Here is a 10,739-nt window from a genome sequence, read left to right as displayed (position 1 = left end):
GCTCCATAGTCTACTTTAAAAGAATGGAAAGGAAGACAGAATTTTTTATTTTCTAAAACATGTCAACTCAAAATAAAAGACTATAAAGGCTGCAGTAACAAGAGTCTTTAATCAAGGCTACGGAATTGCAGGTTAGGATTCCACAGAGTACCAGGAGACAAAATGCTCTTCAATATGCACCATCCATGGGAACAGAATCAGGTAGCCCCTCTGATGTCCACATTCAGGAAAAAAAATCTTGCAAGCTAAAAGAACATGGCAACATCTGAATTTCCCCAAGAGAAGCCAAAAATAGCCAAAAGCTTCAGGTAAGCCAAAGGTAGAGATAGCAGAGGAATATTTAGTGAACATAATCATGGAAAAACTACAAAACCAATAGAGCAAATCTGGCAGGAAACAATGCAATGACATTACTAGAAGATATCAGTGACTCTAATATTTTTTTAAAATAATATCTTTTTATGTTTCCAAATACCTGCAAAAATAATTTTCAATATTCACCTTTGCAAAACCTTGTATTCCAAATTTTTCTCCCTTCCTCTTTCCCTCCCACCTCCTCCCTAGTCATCAAGCAAGCCACTACATATTAAATGTGCAATTCTTCTAAATATATTTCCAGGCTTTTCTAAAACCAACCTGTTTATCATTTCTTATAGAACAATAATATTCCCTTGCATTTATATATCACAAATTATTCAGCCATTCCCCAATTGATAGGCATCCACTGAATTTCCAGTTCCTTACTACTACAAAAAGAGCTGTTACAAACGTTTTTGTACATGTGACCCTAATCTGTAGAGTACATTGTAACCACATATGTTTGTATCTATGTGTCTTTCCATATATTTATATTTATTACATGAATCCTTTGTGTTCACTCTTCCTAATGATGAGTTATATGTTTGTGGAAAAGTATAACACAAGTTTATGGGGAAAACATTTTTATTATGTTCTGTTTTTCTTTGTATGTTATTTCATTAAATGCCTTTGTTTTGATCTAATTGCACCCCCTGGTTTCCCAATAAAGCTAAACATATTTGAGGGGACTCAAGTTACTATTTTTAAGGATGGGAATATGCTTGAAATTGGAATAGCTTTTTTAGGGAGAACTGTCCTGGGAGGTTACCATTGAGAGCCATAAGTAATATTACTAAAAATCACATTATGCAGGTTAATGAATTTAAAAATCAAGAAAAGAAAGAAATTTGTGAGCATAACTAGAATTATAAAAGAATTGAGATGAAAAAAATTCCAAGCTCCAAGATCCAGATGAAGAAAAATGATCATTTGATCTTTCTGTATGAAATGAAGAGTCAAAGGCAACAAATAAATATTAGCCACAGAAACTGAGTTTTCTACGGAGGAGAGCCTAGAGACATGGAAATGTGGCTCTGAATATAAAGCATAGAACAAACCCTGGATTTATTTAAATACATGCAAGGAAGAAGAAGGGAAGATATATTTTATTCAGCTCTATATCTGCGTTTTCTGTATTTGTTTCCTGATGCATATTTGTTAATAATTTTTTAAATAGTTGTTTGATGGATGCAATGAAATATTAGCTGCATGAATTTGTTGTTCTCAATATTTTCTGTGGTTCTCTTAGGAAAATGTCGATCATTTAAGTTCAGATTAACACTTTTAAAATACACACATCATTCTTGCTTCTTCCCAAGTCATACTGGATCTTTCCTAAGTTTCTGGTGGAATTAATTGAAATCCCTTTCCCTTGTAATGATGAATTCACAGTTTTTAGCAGGATCAATTTGTTTTTATTTACCTTCATGACTTTCTCCTAGTTTTCTTTGGTTTCTATTTTAATTTATATTTGTAATTGTCAAATTACTTACTTTCATCTTTCTTACTCTCTGAGCCAAGATCATGGATATTGTTTTCTCTTATCAAGCTAAAAATATTATATAATTTGTGTATTGCTATTTTTGTAATTCCAGCTGTGACTCACTCACCACATAAAATTCTCAGAAGCAATCATTCTTAAAGCTAAGGCTGTATAGGAAATTTGTGATGATTTTACATGTTGACATTTTATATATTAGGAAACTTTATACAGCAAGATACATGATGACAATGGGTTGATTTGCTTAAAATAATAAGGCCATTTGAAAGTAATTAAGTAGACTCTTCTTGTCATATCATTATATAAAATAACTAACTACTGAAGTTAGGAACAACCAAAGTCCTAGGATAAACTCCTGGATGGAAAAACATAGTTCATACTCCCCTTGGAAGGGTTATTCAAGGAATAATCTTTATCAATGGCATGGAGTATAATACATAAGGCACTAGTGTTCAGGAGTAGCTAAATTGGCTTATGTCTTATCCTTAAAGTATCCTTAAAGTAAAAAAGTTCATTCAGTTTAGTTCAACAAAATTTTATTTATCTTCATAGACCAACATAAGGCAGATTCTGTGGCTATTTCACAAATGTCATCTGTCCTCAAGTAAACCAGTTTATTTCTGTGACTCTGGGAATTCAAAAATTGAACTTTGGATATATTGGAGGATCCTGTGTTAAATATAAAATCATTTTATTTAATTTTTTTTTTAATCTATGAGTAATTTTTCCATTTCCACCACTTTTTCTATGATCTATTGGTTGTCATTCTAAACCCCTAGTGACATCTACTGGTTGATCACTTATGCCTGGGCTGAATCTGATTTTCTTGCTACACAAATTGACACAAGTCAAAACAAATATTTAACAAGTACAAGGCCTGCAATGAAAATTTAGTCATTAGGTATAAATAATGTGACTATTATTCAGGGTAGGTTGATGTAATTTAGGAGCATAACTTGTAATTTGTCAGGACATTTTCCTGAAATGTTCCAAATATAGGCTCTATCAGTACTCCAAAGATTTCAATGTGGCATTGGCTAAAGACAATAAAGCCCCAAAGAAAATTCACTATTTCAAGTTATTGATTTCAAGTTTAGAAAGTGATCTATCATAAGGCACCTGTCACTTCACAAAAATGCCTATCTAATTCAGGTATTCATTTGAAGATGAAATATTAGAAAAATTACCCATATGCATATTTGAACCCATGCAATGTCCCTAAGGATTTGTAAAAACAAATGTAAGTTGGACAAAAATTCTGGACTCCATCAACCTTATTTTCTGTTCTAACAGCAAAGATTTCATTTTAGTATGACCATAGAAGAAGGATACATTTAGTATTTCTTAGTATTTAATAATTGAATTCAGATTTAACTTGTTTTGCAGAACGGATTTGGTAATATATTGATGCCAGTATTGCATTTATCTCCCATTTCCACTTTGTAGGAAGAATACATGCTGAAATTCACTGTTCATGAAGTGGAAAAGATTTAGTGCATCAGAAGCTTCTGGCATAAATACCATAATTTTTCTACAATTTACAAAATATTCTCTCTCTATTAAGTAATAACCCTTAATCCAAGAATTTAGTTTTAAGGTTTTACTATTTAAAAAGATGAACATAATGGATGACAATAATAGGTGAAAAGTTTAAGAAATTAATAAAAAAGGATTTAAATTTTTGAGAGCATAGATAGGCTTAAAAACTATTATGTCTTGCCTTCTTACACTGCAAGAAATGAACTGTGTTTTTCAGAAACACTCTTTTGGGATAGTTATTGCAAGTACATTGCACAAATCCTTGTGAACTTTAGAAAGAAAAAATTTTGCTAAAATGGAAAAAAAATTGTTTTAACCCAGTTCTCAAAGATTTTCTGTTAAAATCTGATAAATTATATGAACTAATACTCTGATGTTACATTTATTTCCTTTTACCAGTTTTGTCCCATATGATACTCTCTGCTTTATCACTTCCTTCCAATGACCCTTTTAGTAACCAATTTCTCCTGTGTCTCACCCCACTTATCTACTTTTTTTGATTCTTCTCTTGCATTAGAAAGAATGATTTGATTTCAGATAATGCCAGTGGCTGCAACATGTGACAGAATAGGACATTTATCTTATTTACATTTCACTAAAAATTATGACTAATTATTATATTGTTATTGTTTCAAGGGCTTATGGTAAAGTACAACCTTATAAGAAAATCAGAATTGATTGTTCATTTTACTTTCTGACAGATAACAATGCTGACTTACTCCCATGAATAGCCTAAGAAATCAATTATGAAGTCAAAAGATATGGTTTAAGTTCAGCCACTGCAATAACATTCCCTTTGAATTTGAAAAGTTCTTTTTAGCACTTTCTTTAGTTAAATTCTTTTATCTAAATATTAGAATATTAATAAAACTTTCTCTCTAAGGTTGCTAAAAACTTTAATAAAAATATTGTTAAACTCCTTATCTATGTAAAAGCTTAAGATGAAGTTATCACTTTGGTGGAACAAAAATAAATCATAGTCAAAATGTATTTTTACCCTATTTATGTTCTGAGTGACCCATGTGAGTTTCAAGACAGAGAATCTTATCTCAAATCCTTCAACAAAGGAGAATAAGCAGAGGACCCAATAGCACTTCCAAATCCTTAAGAAGCATAAATCTACTGCACATCTAGTTGAATCTAAAGCCAGGAAATGAGCTGAGGGTCAAGAATGCAGAGTCTGAGCTGCACTGGCAACCTGAAGTTTTTTGAGCAGAATGAAAATGAGAACTAGTGAAACCTCCACATGAGAACTTTGAATACATGGAAGTACAAAAAGCTGTTACAAATCCTATTAGTCTATAATAGGATATCATTCTAATCATATGTGAAACTTTACTGTATTCTTAAATTGAGAAGCAAATTTTGCATTGCTCTGGATTCAAGCTTCATTTAGATCACTAAGAAGCTACGTTCAAAGCAAAAATGCTTAACAAGGAAACTCATGAAAATTTTTTCATACCATTCTCCTACTTACATTCTAATGAATGAAAATTAAATGGATCTGAAACATTTTTTTTTCTGAAATATACATAGATTTTTTTTAAGTGAAGAAAAAATTATTCAGGGCAAAATTAATTTGTGGTTTTACAAACCCCCAAATGTTTGGGGAGAAGGGAATAATTTTGAGATGTGACAAATCACAAGTGTTTCGGGGTTCATACGTCCCAGATCTTCACTTGAGAATACTTTTTACACAACTATTTTCTCCAGGCAATTTTTCTACACAGGAAATCTGTGCTTTGAATCTGTAATTGTCTTTTCCATAAATTAAAAAGCATCTCTAAATGGTGTAGTTCTTCATGCCCCGTTTGGAAAGCAAAAAGTCAATTTAAACACCAATCTTTTGGGCCTTGCCTGTTGTATAGGATCACCAAAGAATTGTGTAAAGAGTTGTCAGTATTATTTCCACTGTACCAAACAGAATGCAGAATGCAAAATGAAGAATGAATGCAGAAGAGAAGTAGTATGAGGGACGTGATACTTGGTAGAAGTTTCAAATGAGCAAATTTAGACTATAATTTATAAAACCTAGAGTTAGTCCAATATACAATGTATTGCTTTCAAAGGTTTGTTGCTAGAGATTTTAAAGCAAAGATGTAGACAGTAAAACTATGCTAAAAAGTAGCTTCAATTTATTCCTCTTGAACTAAGATAAATCTAAGCATGAAACCAACAAGAAAAAGTTAAGGAAGTGAATAGAGTTTTGGAAAAGTTATATATGATAGACTTCTGGAGAATACTGAATGGGAATAAAAAGAAGTTTCTCTATACTCAGATGTATAACAAAAAATTAACCATGAATTAGGACATAAAAACTTCACAAAAATGAAAAAGCAGAAATATTAAATGCAGCTTGGTCTGACCATAATGCTAAAAAAAAAAATTTACATTCAATAAAGATTAAAAATTAATTGGAAACTGATGAGGTCTAGATTTGGGGTACTTAAATGAAATTAGGGTTTAATTGAGGTCTAGTGGCAGGTGCAGGGTACAGGGAGCTCCCTTGCAACCCCTTTGGATTTGGTGCAAGGATAAGTGTAAATGTTCTGATGGTCTCTCAATTGTTAATCCTTCTCTGGGAGGAGATTTCTTTTCTGTATAATCTTTTCCTCTGTGAGCAGATTTCTTGGGAGGCTTCTGGAGCCTCCAGCCAGAGTGAAGGTAGAATCTCGAATCCTCTTCTTCCCCTCCAAAAGTGTGGGATTGCTGGACTTGCGAATCCACGGGATGTCTTCTTCTTGACCCAATCCAGACTGACCCCTCAGACTCAATGTTCCTCTTTTTATCCTCCCAGAGAATGGGCTTGTGGGTACTCCCAGGGGTTTGTGGGAACTCCTTACTGACCAATGAACTTGTTCCTTTTTAAAGGTGTGTAAACTCCTTTTCAGAATTCCTTTTAAAGGTGTGAACTAAAGAGAAATGTAAATGTTCTTGATTGTCTCTCAATTGTAATTCTTCTCAGGGAGGAGGTTTCTTTTCGTATAATCTTTTTCTCTGTGAGCAGGATTCTTGGGAGGCTTCTGGAGCCTCCAGCCAGAGCAAAGGTAGAATCTCGAATCTTCTTCCTGAATCCTGGCTCGGAATCTCCTCTAGCGTCCCTTCTTGTCCTTCCCCAATCCTGACTGCTGATCAAATTCAATGTTGCCTCTTTTTATCCTCCCAGAGAATGGGCTTGTGGGTATTCCCAGGGGCTTATGGAAACTCCTACAACCAATGAACTTGGTCCTTTTAAAGGTATAAACTCCAAAGTCTAAAGGTATAAACTCCTTTTAAAGGTGTGAACTAAAGGTGTGAACCCCTGAGCTAGAGAACCTAACAGATAAGGAGTTAAATGAGGTCTAGTAGCATGCAACATTCCCCTGTAAAGGAATGTACAGACCCAAAAACCTAAATTAATAAAAGAGTTTTATTATGGGATTTGGAAGTAAGATCAAACTCTAGTTAGATGAAGGTAGAGATAAGAGGGCACCTGAAACAGTATTCCAGTGGGCAGAGAGTCCTTGTTACCAGGCATGGTGCTGACATGTTTAGACCCTCTGCAAAGAGAGGACTCCAGATTGGCTTTTATAATGAGAGATTTAGCTAAAGAGGCCTGAAGGTGGAGTCCCAAATTAGATCCTCAACCAGGGCTGGAATTTGCTTGATGGGGGTTGGGAAACCTGAGCAGATCATTAGAATGGGGGCTGGGATAGCCCAAGTTGGCTCAGATCCAATTGGGACTGGGAGAGCCCGGATCTCCTATTGGAATTCAAAGGGGTGCTTTTGACTGAGATTTGTGAATCAAAGGTCCTAGCTTCTTGAATTGATAATGCATCAGTTAGGAGGGACTGGGAATCAGAAAGGAATAAATCAATCTGAAAGGACTAGTTTCTTAAAGGAATCACAACTTGCATCAGAAACTAAACAACTTAATCCTAATTAGGGGTTAAAGAACAAATCATAGAAAATAATTTCATTAAATATAATGACATTTTGTGGGGGGAAGCCAAAGTGGTACTGAGGAGGACATTTTGTATGTTTACATTAATCAAAGAGAAAAAGAGCAAATCAATGAATTGGTCATTCAATTAAGAAAATTGGAAAAATTATAAATCAAAACTGCCTTATTAGGAAATAAATAGAAATATGAAAACCAAAAAAGAGATTGTTAAAACTGAAAATTTAAAAAAAAAAAACTATTGAAATAATAAATGAAATTAGAGCTAATTTTTATAGGGGAGAAATATAATTGATGTCACTTGTTCGTTTGATTTTTTTTTCAGTTTTCAAACATTTTTATTTAAAGTTTTGAATTCCAAATCTTTTTTCCTCCCTCTTTCTCCCCTCCCTCCCTGAAAAAGCAAGTAATTAGATTTAGGTTATATAGATACAATTGTGTAAAACATTTCTATATTAGTCATTTTGCATAGGAAAACAAACAAAAGGAAACAAAAGAAAGTGAAAAATAGTGTGATTCAGTCTGTATTCCAACAAAATCTTTTTTTTTGTTTGTTTGTTTTTTCTGGCTCATTGCATTGCTAAGACTAGCTGAGTCATAAACAATTCTTCATCAAACAATATGTTGTTACTATGTACAATGTGTTACAGGTAGTAGTCACTTCATTATGCATGAGTTCATGTAAGTTTTCCAGCTTTTTCTGAAATCATTCTGCTTGTCTTTTTTTTTTTTTTTTTTTTTTTTTTTTAGCATTCCATTATAATCATATGCCATAGCTTGTTTAGCTCAATTAATAGACATCTCTTCAAGTTTCCAATTCTTTGCCACCATAAAAAGACTTGCACAAATACAAATAGGTCATTTTCCCTTTTTTAAAGATGTTTTTGGGATGGCTAATTTGATCTTTAAAAAGAGAAAAAATAAAGTTGTTGTTTAATTGTTTTCAGTCTTGTCTGAATCTTCCTGACCACATTTGGGTTTGTTTGTTTTTTTAGCAAAGATATTAGAATGTTATTTCCTTCTTCAGCTCATTTTACAGATGAGGAAACTGACACATAGTTAAATGTTTAAGTGTGTTAAAAATAAGTGTCTGAGATTGGATTTGAACTTAAATCTTCCTGACCTAAGGCGCAGTCTTCTGCACCATCTACTTGGCTTTTACCAGTATCAAAAATGAAAAACATAAATTTGTAATTGGTGATGGTGAAATTTTAAAAACTATTAGGAACTATATTTCCCACTACTTGTGCCAATAAAAATTACAACCTAAATTAAATAGATGAATATTTACAAAAATATAAATATAAATTATCTCAAGATATGAAATATAATACTTAAATAACCCTATCTTTAAAAATATAAGACCTCTATCCTAACATTAAAAGGTAGAGGTCTTATATCTTAGACCTTAGGCTATACTTATTCCCTCTTAATGTTTGATGGGATAAAGGTCTTTATCTGTTTTAGAAATCATTAGAATATCTGGAGGCTCTCCAGTACCTCCCTTCATCATGTTATCCTAGGTTCTTCCCCCCATATGTCATCTCCATCCAGATACCTCCTCCATTATGTCATTGTTCTTGTTAACCTATAAAAAATCCTGTATCTGATATTCAGTGCTAGATTCTTTGTCTATAGTCTCGTTCAGCCCTAGGACCAACCCTGGATCCATTGGTCCCAGTAAATCTCTCCATTTAATAAATTTTGTATTGAATATTCTCATCTCTATCTTGCTCAGTTACTCTGGCATTACAAATATATATATATATATATAGCTATTCTCTGAGACATAGTCTGAATTTGGGAGATAGCATTAGGCACTTGGTTCCAAATACAAATTTAATATTTAAACTAAACCCAGCAAGGAGTCTCATTTCGAGGCTCCAGGACTTGCTACAGAGAAAGTGACAGAAGTTACAGGTCTTGCCTCACAACTTAGAGGACAACAGTTTCTAGTGCTCTTGGATTTGAATTTGGGAACTCCTAGTTAATAAGTTGATTATAATTTTTGTACTCTTACATAATACTGGGAAGATAGTTTATCCAGCTCTAACTCAATTAAAGGGATAGAGAGTTCTTTGGTAAAGGGCAGTGCATATAAGGAAAGAATATTCTTTGGAAATGGGCTTCTGGAGATACAAAGTCAAAGAGAATAATGCTATTTATAGGATTAATTAATTCATTTTATTTCAGATTTAATGTATTTAGATATGTTTTCTTTATCATTCTGGGAACATTAGGCAAAAGTTGTTCTGTTCCTGGATCAGACCTTCATCCACCCATCAGGAAAAACATTACAACAGTACTGGGTGGGGTTGTCAAGAACAAAAACAACCCCTTTTGCCTCAGAATTAGAATGATTCAACTTTAGAATGGGTCAAAAGGGGAAAATATTCATAGTTCAAATCAGTAATGTTTTCCTTTTGTTTACAGATTTTTACAAGTGAGAGAGACAGAGCTATTAAATTACTTTAAAGTTGCCCAATGTGTAAATAAGGTCCACTTTGAGAAAAACAAAAGAAAAATGGCCTGGAGATAATTTGAGAAGCCTCCAAACTGGCTATCTCTATTTGTTGATTGAGAAAAGCCTGAGGTAAACCAAGTCTCCTTAGTTATTTTAGAAACCTTTAACCCAGGGGCAGCTAGGTGGTGCAGTGGATAGAGCACCAGCCCTGAATTCAGGAGGACCCGAATTCAAAACTGGTCTCAGACACTTAACACTTACTAGCTGGGTGACCTTGGGCAAGTCACTTAACTCCAGCCTCAGGAAAAAAAAAAGAAACCTTTAACCCTATGGCTTAATCAATTACTTACCTCTAAATAAATCTACTTAGAAATTGATTATTAACCTTTGAAGCAGAACAAGAAACCTTTATTGCTTAGCCAAGACCCTAGTACCACAAAAGCCCATCTGTATTCCAAAGACATTTGTCTTTGAATATTCAAATTGACATTTGAAAGGAATAAAGGTAGAGTTTGCCTATGATTTTAGGAGGATTAACAGAAGATAAGTGGGTGAATAGTTTCTGTAATCTTTTTTTTCCTTGACTATTTAAACTGCTCTCTTTTCCTTGAGCACTTAGGGAACAGACTGCTCACTTCTCAGGAGATTCTAATAAAACTTCTAATCTTCACTTTAAGAAATCTCTGAGTAGTCATTTTGAGTCAGGGGTTATGTTACTGTCCCACATAAAATCAATAAAGGTGGTGATTGTTTTCCAGACCTAAGTGATTCCCAGATCAATTGGAAGTAGGAGTTTCCTATAGGAACTAGGTAGTTTTCCCAGAGCCAGAAGGAGCTAAGAGTCGGGGTTTTTCCAACCCAGGCCCATCCCCTAAAAGATCAGGGGGACATGGAGCCCTATTACATCAAAAAGAAGCATAGTTGTAAGTGCTATAGTA

This window comes from Sminthopsis crassicaudata, chromosome 2 (genome assembly GCF_048593235.1).
Source record: "Sminthopsis crassicaudata isolate SCR6 chromosome 2, ASM4859323v1, whole genome shotgun sequence".
Lineage (NCBI taxonomy): Eukaryota > Metazoa > Chordata > Mammalia > Dasyuromorphia > Dasyuridae > Sminthopsis > Sminthopsis crassicaudata.
This window is presented reverse-complemented; position numbering follows the sequence as displayed.